At 41.6% G+C, this 19,082-nt stretch overlaps 1 long non-coding RNA gene across 2 annotated transcripts; it reads left to right on the forward strand.

Moving 5' to 3' along the window:
* The first annotated feature begins 13,917 nt into the window (after positions 1 to 13,917).
* On the forward strand, positions 13,918 to 16,777 carry LOC147318402 (uncharacterized). 2 transcript variants are annotated; one of them, XR_015131375.1, is made up of 4 exons: positions 13,918 to 13,953; positions 16,111 to 16,296; positions 16,374 to 16,587; positions 16,669 to 16,777. It is a non-coding gene; the product is annotated as an uncharacterized LOC147318402 (long non-coding RNA). The 2 variants fall into 2 exon arrangements; XR_015131374.1 differs by having other exon boundaries at positions 16,111 to 16,587.
* Positions 16,778 to 19,082: the final 2,305 nt, after the last annotated feature.

A 19,082-nucleotide genomic window follows, 5' to 3' on the forward strand; every position in this document is an offset into this window, starting at 1 on the left:
AGTGGATTATCTAACGGACAAATCAATTATGATTTGTCCTCGACAGGCTAATTCATCTCTTTTTTGTAATAAAGGTTAATTAGACTGACTTCTTTTAGAAACAATTTCAGATTTTATTTTTCTCATGTGTTTGTTCCTAACTTAAATAATAGATGGCATATACCATGTTCCGGTCACCATATTGTCAGAAGGTATATTGCCCAGAAGACATGATTTTAGTTTAAAAAAAAAAAACACTGCAGTACAATGACCCATCACCTCTCCAGAACAACGGACCAGATTTCCTGGTCAGAGCTCAGATTCTGCCCAGCTCCTCTCTTCAGTTCCTGTAGTGCTTTGTGCTCCCAGGGCTATTTTCTGCTAGCTTAACCGCAGATACAAGATGGCACCTGACAGGTGCAGAGGGCCAAGTGGCCGGATTAAGTGACAGTGGCCCTCCCTGGAGTGGAAGAAGAGGGAGCCCACCACAGCAGGGAGAGATGGACTACATGTGTGTGATACAAAGCTTCACTGAGACTGAGCAAAATAATAATGCATGAATATTTTTATATATATTAAAAGAGAAAATCACTGAATTTGTACTTGTTACGCCTTTTCAGAGTATTTTATCTGAGAGTTGACTGCGTGAATGTAACTCCAAACAGGTTTCTAAGAGGGTCCGTTCCACTCTGTGAAGCCGTGTAATCCCTTTATTTCAGCAAAGTAACTGTATTCTGAATACCACCTTTTTAAACGGTAACTGTAACGGAAAACAGTTACTCATATTTTGTATTTTATATATGTAACGGCGGTACATGTATTCCGTTACTCCCCAACACTGTATATATGCATATGTATATATACAGCGTGCTCAGTGAATACCTCAGGCAGCAGAAACCCAAGAAAGTGGAGGAAGGCGAGGAACCATCATGGAAGGACAGGGCCCTGCACGGTATGTACCACCGGCAGATAGAGGAGGTGACTGATATCCAGAAATCCTACCAGTGGCTGGACAAGGCTGGACTGAAAGAGGCACTAATCATGGCAGCACAAGAACAATCTCTGAGTACAAGATCCATAGAGGCTGGGGTCTATTACACCAGGTAAGACCCCAGGTGCAGGCTGTGTAAAGATGCCCCAGAGACAATCCAGCACATAACAGCAGGGTGCAAGATGCTAGCAGGCAGGGCATACATGGAACGCCATAACCAAGTGGCCGGCATAGTGTACAGCAGGGGTGTCGAACTCCAGGCCTCAAGGGCTGGTGTCCTGCTGGTTTTAGATCTCACCCTGGGTCAACACGCCTGAATCAAATGATTAGTTCATCATCAGGCCTCTGAAGAACTTCAAGACATGTTGAGGAGGTAATTTAGTCATTTAAATCAGCTGTGATGGATCAAGGACACATCTAAAACCTGCAGGACACCGGCCCTCGAGGCCTGGTGGAGAATGACCGAGCTAAGATCCTGTGGGACTTCCAGATACAGACGGACGAAATGGTGGTGGCTAACCAACCGGACATAGTGGTGGTAGACAGAAGAAGACGGCTGTAGTGATCGATGTAGCGGTTCCGAATTACAGTAACATCAGGAAGAAGGAACACGAGAAGCTGGAGAAATACCAAGGGCTCAGAGAAGAGCTCGAGAGGATGTGGAGGGTGAAGGTAACGGTGGTCCCCGTGGTAATCGGAGCACTAGGTGCGGTGACTCCCAAACTAGGAGAGTGGCTCCAGCAGATCCCGGGAACAACATCGGAGATCTCTGTCCAGAAGAGCGCAGTCCTGGGAACAGCTAAGATACTGCGCAGGACCCTCAAGCTCCCAGGCCTCTGGTAGAGGACCCGAGCTTGAAGGATAGACTGCCCGCAGGGGCGAGTGGGGAATTTTTATATAGTGTACTGTCTGTACTTAGCTGATTTGAAGGCATATCTATAGATCTCTGATTAAGTCTGAAATGTGCTGAAATGTTACATTTCGTTTCTTTTCACATACTTTCAAATATTCAAATTAATGATATTGCTTAGTAAATTAATCTTTACATTTATTACATTCATTGCATTTAAATATTTGATTAATATTGTAATCGTAATTATTTGATTGGTTTTTACCCAAGTACCTCCTAGGTGAGGGGTTCTGGGTATGCTTCACCTGAAGGAGGTCTGGAGCAGACCCAGGACATGCAGGGTCTCTCAGCTGGCTTGGGAATGCCTTGGTGTTCCCCCATAAGAGTCGGAGGAGGTGGCTACGAAGAGGGAGGTCTGGGCATCTCTCCTGGACATGGATGAATGGATGGATGGGTTTTTAACCACTGCAAAACATGAAGTCCTCTCAGTCAAAGGTTGCAGCGACAGTTATTGCTACTACCTTTTGCAATAATGGACAACATTATCTGGTGTTAGTCAATTCACAATGATTTAAAATGTTGCTTTGGTCTCATTTATCTCACAAAAGACATCATTTCTTTGGGAAAGATTATGAAAAGTCATACAGTAACATTCCCCAACAGTATATAGCTGCTCTGCCTGACTATGCTAGGTGAAGCTGTTGGTGATTGTTGTTCAGACTTCAGCTGTATTTATATGCTAAATATCGTGTTGACAACATGCCCAGCTGTTTCAATAATATGCTTAGCAAGCTCAGCAATCACTGGACACAGTCAGTCACTACGGCACAGCGAACTGAAGCACAGACACAGCTATAGCCAGTGACAACCAATGACTGTACAGTCACTGGTGAAACTATGTCAAAGGCTGAGCAAAGTTTAAGCTACACTGTAATAAAATTTTATAAAACCACTCTCTGTGGCTCAGAAGGAAATTTGATTTCTAAAGCAAAGCAAGTTTAATTTAAAAGACAAAAATCAATTCTGAATTGTAGGATGATGGAAAATCAAGACAATGATATTTACGAGCGTTAATAATGGAGATACACTAAATTTTAAGAGCAAAAAGGAGGTGAAATTTAATGGTCTTGAGCAACCCCTGATTTGTTTTGCTTCCAAAGCAACAGACTTTGTTTAATTTTTAAAGTGCTCTTGAGCAATAGCTGTCCAGGCTTTCTGAAGCTCTTTAAAAGTTTTTCTTTGGACATTGACTGCTTCTTCACTCATTTTCAAACCAGCCCTTGTACCTGACCATTTTCAGAATAATGTCTTTTTTAAGCCACTTAACACTGACCTATGAATTCAAGCAATAACAGAACAACTAACTCAAGGGATGAACCAGTCCTGTGTGTACACATCACAGAAATCTTAGGAAAGAGCCAAATTTAAAATGATATCTTTAGGCACTTTGTTAAAGCGCCCTATCACAAAAAAAAAAAAGTCATTTGTTCACATTTCTTTAGCTGAAACTGCAATAAATGCCAAAGACAGTTTGACAGGGGAAAAAAATATTATTTTTGTACGCAATTTCCAAAGATCTGTTGGTAAAATCCTGGCATATCTTAGTGTTGTGCGCTGTGTGTCCTTAAAATATCAGCAAACTGGAAAGTGGAGGACAAATGAAAGCGTATGAATGAAAGTATATTTTAAAGTCATGTCTTTAAGAAAAAGGATAAGTTCTAGCAAAGATTCTGACATAGTGCATGAGAGATACATCGGGCCCTTCCAATGATCCTGCTACTGTTCTCTGAAGCCTCATCAGAAACAGGGTGGCTGTCAGAAGCCATTCTTATGAAAGGAAACAAGGACAAAAGGCTGAGATATGCTGAATTACACAAAACTGGACTGAAGAAATGAGCAAGCAGTAGCAACAGGTTCAAATTTGACAACTTTTGGTTAAAACTATTGTCAATATGAGGAGCGAAGGTCAGGAGAGAGGTAGAACAGTACAGCAGTGAGTGTCTACAGCCTTCTGTAAAACACAGTGGAGGCTCTGTCATGATGTGGGCAGCATTTCAGCCAGTGGTGCTGCAGAGCTTTTCAAAATTGATGGAATTTGGAACGCACAAAAGGACTGTCAGATTAATCTAACTGTCAATTAATCTTGACATTCAGCATCTAATTAGTATGTTTTTACTTCTTTTTTTCTTCTGCTAAACCTTTTCCATTAGTTTTAGTTTCTGCTCATTAACTATACATGCTAATAGTAAATAGTACTATTAGGATATATCAACCTTCTGATTTTTCGCAACCTGTCAGTTAGAATATACATATCCATCCATTCGCTGCCACTTGTCCTTTTTTCATGGTCACCGGGGGGCAAGATGCAAAACGCATAGACACAGTGAACAATTCATACTCACATCTATGGAAAATTTAGAGTTCTCAATTAACCTATCCCCACTAACTGCATGTCTTTGGACTGTGAGAGGAAGTCGGAGTACCCAGAGAGAACCCAGGCAAACACGGGGAGAACATGCAAACTCCCTGGCCTGATGGTGGAACTGAATTCAGCACCTTCTTGCTGTGCTGTGAACAGTGCTAACCACCGTGCCGCCCATGTCCATCATATGTGTAATTTAAGCATGCATGTAAAACTGCATTAAAAATGTGAATGTTGTCTGTGTTTATATCAGGTTTGTTTTAGTGTTAGGTTATAGTCTGTCATGCCATATAACTGTACATTTATGATTCTTCAGTGTCACCATGCACTGGCAAAATCAACAGTACCAAAGAGTACTACTGTATTGAGTATATAAACACATTTTGTTGTAAATTTGGCTTCACTGTCTTACACATCAATTCACTTTCTTTTTACTGTGTTTGTTTTTTGCTTAATTTTTCAGTTTAGAGGAAAAGACACAATTAAAACAAGTAGCCAAGCTGAATTGTTGGATGTAGTCTGCTTTTGTGATTGGCTGTTGAAAACATTTTAATGCCCTTCTATGGTCACTAAGTTGCCTAGCACACCAAGCTTGACAAAGATGTTGCTTATGTGTAAACATAAGATTCCCACAAGTGAATAATCCCCATCCCCCACTGGTGTATGTAAGCGCAAGTTCCAATGAACACAGTGAAGGGTGTGAGTGTGATGTTGATGAGCATAATCTGGGCCTCTAACGAATTGTAAATCTCTTTTTACACTTGACAAGAATAATAGTGTGTCTTCGTGAGCTTCAGGAAGGGAAATGTTTCTCATTTCCTTCACATGCGTTGGATATTTGAATGACTCCCTAGAGTGGATTTGTCATCATTACGAATGGAATTACACAAACTCAACTACTGAATGTTGTTTCCCTCCTCCACCCCACCGTCAGAGCTCTATTAGCTCTGATGGCAATGCAGAGCAGAGAAAAAAGTACTTGTGTAATTTTTTGCTTTTTCTGATATCACAGAAAGAGACAATTAGAGATAAATGCACTGAATATTGACTCTCTACTCTCAGTGGAGGCAGTCATGTCACATTAAGGTATTGATATTTTCATCTGTCAACAGAATGCACATCATTTGGTGGAAGACTTTACCACAAAGCCACATTTAATAAGAATTTTTAGAGCTATCCCTTATTTTTCCACTCTTTGAATATATAGATATTTACTCAAAGGTGCTTGATGATTATCATTTAAGAAAGCATAGAAAAAACTGTCCTGCCCTATATACAAGTATAATGCTGTCTTGATTTTCAGCAGCCCCTCAAAACGAGCACTTGGATGGAGTGAAAAGGGATCAAATGGAGAAAATCATTGTTTGGAATATGAAAGTGGTGAAACATCATAGAAAGAAGCACCACATGATCAGTTTTGATGGTTGGAAGACATTTAAATTGAAGTTGTTGCTTGTGGAAGAATGGCATGCCATATGCATATGCATACATCGTGCCAAAAAATACCCAACACAACTAATTCTAAATGTAATCGCTTCATCAGTGATATATAAAAAACAATATAATAATAATATAAACAGACAGCTTCCTAATTTGCCTGAGCACTCAAAGCGCTTTATACAACATGCCTCATTCTCCCATTCATGTTTCTCTCCTTTTTCCAGCTGAAATGCTTTCTATCTAACATTCACACTTCAATGCATGCATCGCATCTTGGGGTTAGCACGTTGCCCGAGGATATTTGGCATGCAGACTGGAGCAGGCAGGGATTGGACAACCAACCCTCCAATTAGTAGATACTCTACCTCGTGAGCTACATCCACACAAATACTTGCAGCAGGCTGTGAAACAAACCTCAGCTTTCTTTTCTAAACCAACAGTTTTTTCACAACTATTCTTTTCAGCTGTTTCACCAAGCTACAGTAAATTTACAGCCTCAACATTTAACAGTTTTTCTCACATTTTTGAATAAACTAAGTGACATACAGTATGTCTATTTGCTCTTTTCTTGATATTTTGCTGTCTAACTTGTTCAAGTTATTAAGCTACATTCAGAATTATCAATTTGTCCTTGCAAGGTGTGATTAAATAGTTCAGTGACAGGACATATCCATCCATCCATCCATCTTCTGGTGATCCAATTCTTGGTAGATATTTCACAGGTCAGTGAGTCATCAGTTAAGTGTATTTCATGCAAGAGAGCCAATGAACAGTCACAGCTTAGATATTGTTATTTAACCCTACACCAAGTGCATCATATGTATGAGTTTTTGAGAGTTCTACATCATCAGTGTAGTTTTTCCTGTCTTCAAAAACCGAACAATATGTTTTTAAGGAATAAATATAAATATGCCAGAGGTAAGAAATATGATATAAATTAAACTGATGTATCCAAACTGACATTTATTGTTTTTAATTCACCGGAAGGTTCAATAATGACTCCAGTTTCAAAAAATTTGAATCTTCTGGCATTTATTTAATTTTTTGGGTTTATAAGAGTGAAGTGTGTAGACTGATTTGTGAGGTACAAAATGCAAGAAAACTGTAAGCAAGGGGTTAATTATTAACCTCTTCTAGTAGTGAGCAGAGAATAAATAGGAAGACAACACATCCAGGTAGAGAACTGAAATGTGAGGAAGGCAGAAGTTGTTAAACATGGTCGGACAAACAAAGCTGGAGATAAAGCTGAAGAGACTGATGATTCATTCATGAAGCCAGTTTAGCATCTGATTGTGTACTGAGTAATAGTTCAATAATTCAAAATAATAATGTAAACTTACTGCGGTCCATTGTGGTTACATAGCCCTTGAATGTAATCAGTACTAAACACATAGTTCTTCGGGAGAACCGTTAGCAGTCACGTCCATGAAGCTGTCTATACCAAATGTTCTTGTTCAGGATGCTACTGTAGGACTTGGCACTGACAGTTTGAGTTTACGGCGTACTTTAAATGTCGAATGGTAACACTCTCACCTGACACAGTCTTAAAAACAGCATGCTCTTCCACTGGACACTGCTGTTTGGTTTTTGTTTTGTAGATGTGGACCCAGCACAGCCTTCAGTTTCCAGGCCCCTCTTCTGTGGAACCAGCTTCCAGTTTGGATTCTGCTGGGGGATTCCCATGATGCACTGCTTCTTCAGTCACCTTTTCCACTCACCATGTCTTATACACCTCTCTGCATTTAGTTATTAGTTATTATTAATCTCTGACTCTCTTCCACAGCGTGTCTTTGCCCTGTCTCTGCTCATGGTAACGGCAGCGGCCGCCCTTTCCTGAGCCTGGTTCTGCCAGAAATTTCTTCCTGTTAAAAGGGAGTTTTTCCTTCTCACTGTCGCCAAAGCACTTGATTGTTGGGGTTTGCTGTGTATTCCTTGTATTATTGTCGGGTCTTCACCTTATAATATAAAGCTCCTTGAAGCAACTGTTGTTGTAATTTGGTGTTGCATAAATAGAATTGAATTGAATGGGACATTCTGGCTAAAGAATATGGCAAATAAAAAGCTCATGGGGAATTCAAATGAACACAGTTCATCCTGTGGGTAGAAGAGCGTGCTGATTAAATTTCAAGCAAATTTCTAAGATGCTCAAAATGATCTTATTTAACACATTAATATTAGTCTTTTCTCCTAAATCTGGTAAGCAAAGCAAACATATTTGCAAAAAATGTTTATATATTCCCTGAAAATTGCCTATACTCTGCTGCTATTGTTGGGTGTGTTGCCTTGAAGTGTGTTCTTGTCAAATCTCTTATCTGTACCCTTTTTTCTGAACCTACACTGACTTTCTGCCTTTTTTAGGTCATCACACATACAGACTCTCTCTCCCTGTGCAAACATTTTAGGCACAGATGAATCTGATGCAGCCAGAGGGGATATCTGTACCTTTCTCATCTCACTGAGCCATATTCTGCACAGATAACTGAACCTTCATACGACATGCTGGCTTTTCTTTAAAAGGTGACCTAACCTCACTTGGTCAGACCATAAAAACGCCTTCATGTTCATCAGCTATTTACAAGGTTTTCCATTAAAAAAGACTCTAAAATGATTTGCATGAAACTGTGCAGCTTTACCTTCTTTATTTTGTGGACATTAATGAATATTTAAATTAGTTCATTCATCTATCTATCTTTTACCCCTCCATTGCTGTCTTTGCAGTCTATTCTAGCCAAACACTGTGAAGCTACTCTGCACAGAGGCAAAATGTAAAACACAATGTTTCTGTGTTGTAGAACTTTAGAAACAGTAAATCATACTATAAGCCTGACAGACAGTGTTGAGTAGCATTATGTTTTTAAAGTAATTTGTTAGTCATTAAAAATCTATTGCTTACTGAGAAAAGTAGCAGGATTACTACTACTTTATGTTACCAAAGACCCTTTTGCATTGGCACTTCCACACTACAGCCGATTTAACTATGAGTATATGGACTTCACAACCTACTGCTATGAGTGAATTGATCCAAATATTGATAGTATCAATACCAGTTGATTGATACGTGTGAAGGGATCGATACCTTTGTTTGTTTCTCCCCTCTGTGTTCAGTACATTGCTCCTGTTCCATCAAAAAGTAGACAGGTTTGAACAAATGCTGCTTCTCTCACATCTTGCATGCACATGTTGCTTGTCACCTCCTCCCCTGCTCTGCCGTGTCTTGTTGCCATGCTGTCATGTGACTCTGGAGTGTGAGACAGCACGATAGCAGAAAAAAAGAGGAGATATTCTATGGCTGCAAATGAGAACAATGTAAACTGTAATCTGTATATATAAGATATTCACTCCTGTGTCAACACCACGAACTTAAACAAGCAGATGAAAAACCATAGAATAGAGAACTCCAAAAAAGAAAAAGAAGCAACGAGGAGGAGGAAAATCCCCCAGACAGACCCTCAGAGTTTTCTGACAGAGTACTTTCAGAGAGGCAAAGAATATCCAAGTAGCTTATATAACAGTGAAAGTAACTTTTTTAGCCACGACTCTTGTTGATCTTCAGCATTATTTAATGTTAATTTTCAGCTACTGGTCATCACATTAGTTCCTTTAGCAGACTGATCACCTATAGGCTATATCCAAACACTGAAATAATATATTAATATTGAAGATCAAATATTGAGATCAAATTTTCGTGACTTTAAATGTTTATTTTGGATTCTGTTTTTATTCAGATTAGTAACCTTGGAATTGGCAGGATTATTTTATTTCTGAACTCAAGGTCCAGCTGTGTTTGATGACCTTTGAGCAGCTCTTTTATTAACCTCTCAATAAGACTTCTGATTATCCTTTTCCACAACTGTGGTTGGTTTCTTCACATCATTAGTAAAAATATACATATACATGAGTACAAACTGAACCAGATCCAATTAAATGGGAAGAAACAAGTGTTCAGGCGGATTTCTTTGTATTCAGACAGTGCCACTGCAGTGCCCCGCCTTCCCCATCACGATCTTTCTAAAGAGAGCTTGGACTCACTAATAGGTTTCTGGATCCTGGCAGAACCAACATGCCACTATGAGGAGGGGTGTAAGGTTAATCTGTATGTGTTTGAAGTCAGGTTGTGCCTCATTGACTCTCTCCCTCTCTTCTCTCATCACTTTCTCCATCATTTCTTTGCACACACACACACACACACACACACACACACACACACACACACACACACACACACACACACACACACACACACACACACACACACACAACACACACAGATATCGGTGCTTTGAACTGTGACTAAAGCTTTCTTGTGTCTCTGTATTTTTTTTTGCCCCTCTTTGATCTCTGTTAAAAGGTTAAGGTGACTTTGGGGGATTGTGCAGGGCAGGGAGTGTGTAAAGTTCATGCTAGAGAGTTTCTGTCAGTAGCAGTCACTGGATAATAAAACTTTTCACTTTAATAGCATTGAGCTTGCATTAGTGCATGACTACTTTAGAAAGTACCACACGCCTTTTAAGAAAACTGCTGCAACACTGACCGTATACCAGTGTTTCCTTCTATAGCGAAGATTGCAGAATGATAACAGAAATGATCACAGCAGCCTTTAAATTTGCCAACCTTATGAAGATCTCCCTTTGGAGCCTTTATTGGCTGGAAAAATAAGAGGGGCACTATAATTCGGCCTAACAAATTTGTTCCATAAGCTGCTCATGCCTAGCTCTGTGTTTTTCATGGTCTTCACAGTTCAAAATAACTATTATTTATATCATACCGGGGGTTTGTGCAGCTCATATGTCTGAAACTGCTTTAGCTGAAACCTAGCTGTTTTCTGATTGGCTAGATCGCATACACAAAAAAATTAAACTACTTGTCCAAACTAACTTGTTTGGACTTATATACTTCAAGCCATTGCTTTCTGCTTGGGATGTATAGAAAAAGTAATTTTTCAGAAGACGTGTAGATCTCTGGCAGTAGTTTTCACCAATGGAGGATCCTGAAAGGTGTTCCAGGTCATCCAAGAAGGGGAAGCAAATGAGGGAGGTGGGTTGTTAGGCAAGATCTTCATTTATAGTGTATCTCACAGTTATGCTTATGGTTTTGCGAATGCATTGACATTTCGGTTCCAAGAGGAGAATCTTCCTGCACATAATCAACCACATATTGCATGAGAGCAGCTTATTATAACCTATAATTACCTTTCAAAATTAAGTGACCTTTAGCAGCTATGGGAATACATTTATGTGTGCTGGCATTGCCGTCTTTGGATTGTGTATTACTGTTGACCCAGCTGACCTAGAAAATGGGCTTTTGTAACGTGTGGCACCGTTTTCATTCAGGAGCTTATCTCTGCAGTAGTAAATGGACTGTTATTCATACCGACACAGAATCAGATTGCTCAGGTTCTGACAGTGTTTGTTTGTTTTTACATTGTCTGTTAATTGTAGCTGTATTCATGGTGTGTTTTGGTTTCATGATTTATCTCCGTGTATTGTGAATGTAAGCCCAACAAGGGACACTGGTTGGAAATTAGCTATAAACTTATCTGCAGTACATCAGTTTCATGTTTTTACTTGGACTATGTTAAACTGAGCTGCAGACTGCAGTCGTAAAAACTTTTCCTTCAAAATCTGATTTTTACTTGCATTCTTCTTGTTGCCATTTAAACTTGAATACTTTTACTACAGCTGACATGGAAAAACTCAGCTCTGTTGATGCTCACAACAGATGTAATGCCTCAACTTCTTTCACTGTTCTTATTTTAACTATCCCTTTAACCTTTGTGAAAACATGCTAATTTATTCAGTGAGAGTATGTGAGAGGCAGCTGTGTAACTGAATCCCTCAGTTTTTCTTCATTTTCCCACCAATCATTTCCACATCAATTCTACTGCTCTACATGATAATTAAAGTTTAAGTTTGACTCCACTATATTTACTGGACAAATGACTGAAAAAGTAGTACCAATGTGAAAAGAAATTGCACAATTATTACATCATGAATGAACTGATTAAAACAACTTTTTTATGGAAAGTTCAGTTTCACGAGGCACATCCAGGCCTGTTGGATCAAGAAATCACTTAAAGAGAAAATGTCTAAAAAAGTGAAGTAGACTAAAAATGTAATACATCATGCCTCAGTCTAGAAAAACAGCTGTGAAACAAAGTCATTGTTATCCATCAGTCTAGAAAAGATTACAAAGTCATTTTTAAGGTTTATGGAATCCAGTAAATGGAAAGAATTTGGAACAGTGGTGCACATTCCCAGGACTGCCCATCCCTAAACTGATCATAGTTACTTTTAGCAGGTGACAGTGTCAAGCACAGTCAGCAATCTTGGTACATCCGTTGATTTAATGCTATTTTACATCAACTGTTCGCTCAGCTGATATTCTTTGGCACATTTTATTGCAAATTGTCCATTTGGTGTGCTATTTAAGTTTCAGCCCCATGTTGCTGCCTTTGCAAGCCATTTTGCAACCCACCTCCACCCAAACTCCTCCGGTTTGTGCTTTTCATGGCATTTACATGCCTGTTCTGTTGTGTCAGGGGGTTGCTGTTGTTGATATCCTTGCCTTTTGGCTTTCCACATGGAAATGCTCACAGAGTAAATAACTATGGATGGTATAATAGTCCCACTTTGATTAAAGAGATTTGGACAAAAAAAATCAGCTTTAGATTGTACAAACGACAGAATTATATCATGCATGAGACAGCGCGGCAGGTAAAACTCTGGAGAATTCATACTGAGTGGATGTCATGTGGCCTGCCCCTGCATGCTCTGTCCAGACAGCACTGTACCCAAATAAAACTCGGTATTTCCACAAGTGAGAACGTAGCTGAGGCTGTGAATCTGCTTTTTGTATTGAATGTAAAAAAATAAAATAAAATAAAAATTTGCAACTTTGACGAATCCCAGACTCCATTCTCCTAACTCCGGCTGAGATTCATGTGTAAAAATGAAGCTGTAAATCCCAGGACATGTGTAAAATCATTCTTGGAGCATAGTACATGTTCTGTTTAGTTTCCACCTTCATGACAGCTGTAAGGTGGGTGATTTAAAAAAAAAAAAATCCTACCCTCAAATACTGATAAGGCTTCAGTTTAGGCACATTGCTGCTGTGCCAACACATACTGTAGCTGATAGCTGTCCACCTCTGCTAATTCAAGTCACTGATCTGGTCAAATATTATAATCCACTGTGTCAGTTTCCTGAGTGAAATTCTAGTTTTTAATCCATCTGCGTAAATGTGTGTCTGTGCTTTGAACCCATACAATTTATAGATTCTGCTAACCGACTGGCCATTTTTAGCACTTAGCACCTCACCTTCATATCTAAATATGGTCACTTCTGGCTCCAGAGAAATCAGTATGACAGTGAGCAGTACGCCTCAGTACACAGTGTCCAAAACTAACAAGTCAATACACTCCTCTTTTACATGCAGTCCACATGCAGTCCTGGAGTGATAACTGATAACAGTAATGCATTAGACTAATAGAAGGTGCTCCACACACAGCAACAACTGGTGACAATGATGGGTTTCAGTCTACTTTACAGCATTCATCCCTGTAAACACTGGCAGTGGTTTGTTTAGGTTTGAAAGTACAATGATGCATTTGTATTTTCCGTAGCACTTTGGCAGGTTATCGAACGATGAGCAAAGGTGCATTTGTTCCCTGAGTTGGTCCTTGGAGCAGCACATCTCCAAGCACCAGGTGATCTTGTGTCCGAGTGTATTCTGGGAGGAAGTGGTAACTTAAAGAATATAGCATCTTTAATGTCTGGAAACCTGATCGGCTGTTTTCACATACATTAGCACAGGAAGGGGTTTTCCCCTGCATACAAGCACCGTTGCACTTCTGCTCATTATTACTATGGCAGCGTGTGTGTGTGTGTGTGAGTGTGTGTTATTTTTGCGATACACGGCTCATCATTGTTATAGTAATTCACCCAAGGGAGGATCTATGTGTTCTGTCTGGTTAATGAGGCAGTTTCCAGTGACCTCTTCATGGGGATGGATGGCTCACCTCTATCCACATACAGTATGCCTACGTTTTGTTTTTTGTTCCCCTCCCTGCTGTTCTGCCCTTCTTTTTGCTGATTTTTTTTTTTACAGTTCTTCAAGACATCATTAAGTCACCATTTTTCCATCATGTCATTCTCTTCTCTTCCCCTCTCTCTGCTCTTCTCCTCTATCCATTAATTTGCAGCAGTCTCCATCCTCTCTACATTTTACCCTCTGAGCCAAAGGAACCAGTACAGAGAAATCAGCATTAATAAGGTATGAGGTGGTGTACCATTACCACACAGATAAACACACACACACCACTGACATCCCCGGACTCTTCCATGAGAAGGAGGGTGTAGGGTACAGTGTTCATGTTATCATTGAAATGAGAATGCACCTGCAAAGAAGCCCCGAAAGCCAGTTCAGAGAGTTGGAAGTGAATTCAGCCTGGTTGGAGGTTTTAGGTGAGCTACAGCGACTCTTTAAATAGAGCATACTCTTGGCTTATAATTCATCTTTAAAATCTGGCTTACCTGTGAAATAATTATACAAAAATGAGTCCCACTGAGTGCTGAAAAGCTCAAACCAATATAGGTAATGGACTTTTAAACATGTTTCATAAGGGTGCCATAAAGATTTCCCTTTACTGTAAGTACCTCTGGGTGAGCGTTTCCTCTTCTGTTTCAATATTTTATACTATAGAAGACAACACACTGGGTGTTAATCATAAAATTGTTGCTTTTCAAACAGATAATTTCAGATAATTACACCACTGAATGCCTAGATTCTGATTACCACAAAGCATTCAGTGCATAATGAGGTCGACCACAAAGCAACCAACTCAACTCAATTTGCACTCAGGAAGTGTGATGGCACTGCCATGATAACTTTGCCGGCAGCAAATTATGTTCTCAGAGTTCACAAAGACACACTGTTTGCATCTATTCTCTAACAGTGTAGCACTGAACCAGTGTAGCACTGAACCAGTGTAGCACTGAACCAGTGTAGCACTGAACCAGTGTAGCATGGGGTTTATACCGTACCTGATTCTACTTTGCTTAACTGGCTGTCACACTACTCATAAGGTGCTGGTTGCTGGCAAATAGTGCCAAATCTCTCACATCGGGCTGCCGTGCTGGGTTGTTTGAATTCTTTTTTTTTTTTAAAAGATGTTGCACCGTCTAATTTACATTTAGGGTTTAGAATAAAATGCATTAACAACTTTCTGTTATAGTGCTGGGTATAAACCTTCATTGTGTATAAAATATATTTATGGCAATTATGCCCAAAAAGTGATGTATCACACAGCATCACACAGTTTCTGCAGATTTGTTGGATGCACATGCATTGTGCAAATCTGTCATTCCATCACATACAGTGTACAGAGTACAGCGAAGTCATTGGTGTGTTTGAGAAGCCAGTTTAAGCCAGCCATCAGAAGATGTGGTTACAATAAAACATGTACACCTTATAAAGTAGCCACTGCGAAAGGAACAAATGAACAGATACAGTGCTAGAGGAACTTGATGCCTGGAAAATTTAGCAGTTCCAAAAGTAAGACTGGAGTAATAACTAGTGCATTGGCAGTGTTTGTTGAGAAACTGAAAGCATCGGCTAACAGGCTGCCATGCTTGAGACACAGGATCAGTGCAGGAGTCAGGAGCATCAGTGGTGCCAGCCTTGTTGGCAGCTTGTCAAGCAACAATAGCCAGGAATCTGAGCCCAAGGCAGACAAGCCAAGGGTGATGCCATGTCACTCAGTAGCTTCATTTGCACAGACACAAGGTCTTATTTTCATTGCTCAGGCTACACAAAAGAGTGTGATCGCTCTTCCTTAAAGTACCTCATGGTTAACGACCCATTAACCGGTTCCTTTATTATCTGTGGAGATTTTGACAGATGCACTGTATCTCTGTAAATGATACCTAAATATAAGATGGCAGTTTGTTTTTCACTGACAGCAGAAAATCCGTTTTAAAACCAGGAATCAATTTCCCTCAAAAATGTATTTCTCACTGATTTGGATTAAAATGTACCTGCTGTGATTTATGTGATCAAAACACTGTAGCAACATGTGGAGGGACAGGTTCCATGCTGGTCGTACTTTGACTGATTTTTACAAGGAACAAAGTCATTTCTAGTATTATATGGAAAAAGGACACCAGGTCAACCTAATTTCTATTATTTACATTGTTCTATTTTTGTTTGCACGTGTTCAGATCAGGCTGCAGACTGTACATAAAAGATGAATGCAATCACTGTGACATCACCCGCTGATATTTGAGCCACATGTGACCATATTTAGCCCGGAGGCCAGAGTACTAAGCTATCAGCTATTGTTAGTTGGACATTTTAACATGGAGCCAGCCTCAAGTGGCCACTAGAGGAACTGCAGTTTTTGCCCTTTTCTGCACTGTCTTAATTTTTCAGACGCAGATACTGGTTGCTTGGTTGAGATTCTGTCATGGTCCGGGTGAGCACGGGGTTTTTCCACTCCGCTGGGTTCTACCTTCAGGCAGAGACTCCAATCAGCTTCCACACCTGGTTCCAATCAAGTCACCTGCATATAAGACCAGCATTCACAACAGACCTCTGCCAGATCTTCTGCTAACCCATGTCAGTGCTAGGCTGCGAACCCCTTGTGAGAACCCTCAACTACTGCTTTTCCCTCACCGTGTTTTTCTTTGTCATAGGACCCACCTGGCAGTCACGTTTCCCGAACTACTCTCATCTCCGCCTGGACGCTGGTTCTGTCATCTGGTTTCTTCCTCTCCACCATCGGACTACACCTGCCTGCCTCCCTGCCAAGTCCCTCACTCCACGCATATTCTGGATCCTCTCTGGACACTCCTCACCCGGAACCCCCTGGACACCCCTTCCTCGCATGACACTTTAAACCTGCAACGCGTAAGCCCTAACCTCCATAGCCTAATCCTGCAGCTGTGATTCACTGGACTGCCACTGACTACTTGTCTCTTCTCATTATAGTGACTGCGTACCTCCATCCAAGCCGCTGCCCCTTTTTTCCATCCGTGAAATCCAGCACCTAGCCATAGCACTCAGTTTCATGTTCACAGTTTGGCCTCACAGTTCACAGTTCATAGCATTTCATAATTCATAGCATTCATAGTCTCCTGTTGTGAAATTTCACTAGACACTTGTAAATAAAGCACTGTGTTCACGCCCGTTTGCCTCCCTCTGTGTCTGCATTTGAGTCCACACCCACAGCCGGGCCCTCTCGGCCGTAACAGATTCAACACATTGATCCTGGGTTTGACTCCTGTCCACTTCGCACTGCACCTGGTATCACGGTATAATTTGGACAGGGTCGGCAGCAGACCATATTAACTCAGAATCAGAATCAGAATGGGTTTATTGCCAGATGTTGAGGTTTACAACATTAGGAAATTGCTGCGGTGCTTCAGTGCAGACAATAAGAATTAAAGTGCTATGTAGAAAGAAAGATATGTGCATGCGATATACATGAGATATATACATGAGAATAAGAATTATGAGTGCTACGTAGAAAGATATATACATGAGTGCAGGTGGTGATCAGTGCCAAACATGAAATGATGCAGTGACACAGCGTAGGGTCATGTGTTAGTGGCGGGGACAATCATGTGGTTATTGTTCATGTGTCCAACAGCAGAGGGGAAGAAACTGTTCTTGTGGCGAGAGGTTCTGGTGCGAATGGACCGGAGCCTCCTGCCTGAGGGGAGCAGGTCAAACAGACTGTGTCCAGGGTGAGAAGGGTCAGCTGAGATCCGGGCTGCACGCCGCAGTGTCCTGGAGGTGTACAGGTCCTGCAAAGATGGGAGTCTGCAGCCAATCACCTTCTCAGCAGAGCACACAACACGCTGCAGTCTCTGTTTGTCCCTGATAGTGGCTCCAGCGTACCACACGGTGATGGAGGAGGTGAGGATGGACTCGATGATTGCAGTGTAGAATTGCATCATCGTCCGTGTTGGCAGGTTGAATTTCTTCAGCTGCCTCAGGAAGTACATCCTCTGCTGGGCTTTCTTAATGACGGAGGTGATGGTGGGCTCCCACTTCAGGTCCTGGGTGATGGTGGTACCCAGGAAGCGGAATGAGTCCACAGAGGTGATGGGGGTGTCAGTCAGGATGATGGGGGGGAGTGGGGCTGTGTGCTTCCTGAAGTCCACAATAATCTCCACTGTCTTCTGGGCATTCAGCACCAGGTTGTTGTGGCTGCACCAAGACACCAGACGTTCAACCTCCCTCCTGTAGGCAGACTCATCCCCGTCCGAGATGAGTCCAATAACGGTGGTGTCATCTGCAAACTTGATTAGCTTGACAGACTGGTGGGTGGAGGTGCAGCAGTTGGTGTACAGGGAGAAGAGCAGAGGAGAAAGAACACAGCCTTGAGGGGAGCCGGTGCTGATGGTCCGGGAGTCCGAGACATTCTTTCCCAGCCTCACGTGCTGCTTCCTGTCCGTCAGGAAGTCAGTGATCCACCGGCAGATGGGATCAGGCACATTCATCTGGGAAAGCTTGTCTCGGAGATGGTCTGGAAGGATGGTGTTGAAGGCAGAGCTGAAGTCCACAAACAGGATCCTGGCGTAGGTTCCTGGGGAGTCCAGATGCTGCAGGATGAAGTGTAGGGCCATGTTGATGGCGTCGTCTACAGACCTGTTGGCTCTATATGCAAACTGCAGGGGGTCCAGGAGGGGGGCCGTGAGGGTCTTGAGATGGGAGAGAACTAGGCGCTCAAATGACTTCAAGACCACAGATGTCAGAGCCACGGGTCTGTAGTCATTTAGTCCAGTGATCCTAGGTTTCTTGGGGACAGGGATTATGGTAGAGGACTTGAAGCAGGCAGGCACATGACATGCCTGCAGTGAGGAGTTGAAGATGCCAGAAAACACTGGGGCCAGCTCGTTTGCACAGTGTCTGAGGGTGGCAGGAGACACACCGTCTGGGCCGGGAGCTTTCCGAGCATTCAGACTCCTAAACTGCTTCCTCACATCTGCTTCATGAATATGAAGAGTTGTGGTCGGAGGAGGTGGTGTGAAATCCTCTTTTGTGTGGGGTGAGGGGGCGGGTGTTGCAGGTGAACAGTTTGAAGGTGGTGATGGCTCTATGGAGGGGGGAGAGGTGGGAGAATGAGTGTCCAAAGTGCCTCTATTGTTGGGGTCGTTGGAGGTGTGAAGGCTGCCTGATGGCTCGTCAAAACGGCAGTAGAAGTCGTTAAGGGTGTTGGCTAAGAGCAAGTCATCAGTGGAGTGGGGGGTTTTAGGCTTGTAGTTTGTAATATTCCTAAAACCTTTCCACACAGAGGCCGAGTCATTCTCTGAGATCTGCTGCTGCATCTTCTCAGAGTGCTGATGTTTGGCAATGTCCACTTCTTTAGTGAACCTGTACTTGGCCTCTCTGTAGCA

The sequence above is a fragment of the Aulonocara sp. 'chitande type north' Nkhata Bay genome, linkage group LG11 (assembly GCF_057382095.1).
Source record: "Aulonocara sp. 'chitande type north' Nkhata Bay isolate Kocher_YH1m ecotype deep benthic linkage group LG11, A_spYH_male_GT1.1, whole genome shotgun sequence".
Lineage (NCBI taxonomy): Eukaryota > Metazoa > Chordata > Actinopteri > Cichliformes > Cichlidae > Aulonocara > Aulonocara sp. 'chitande type north' Nkhata Bay.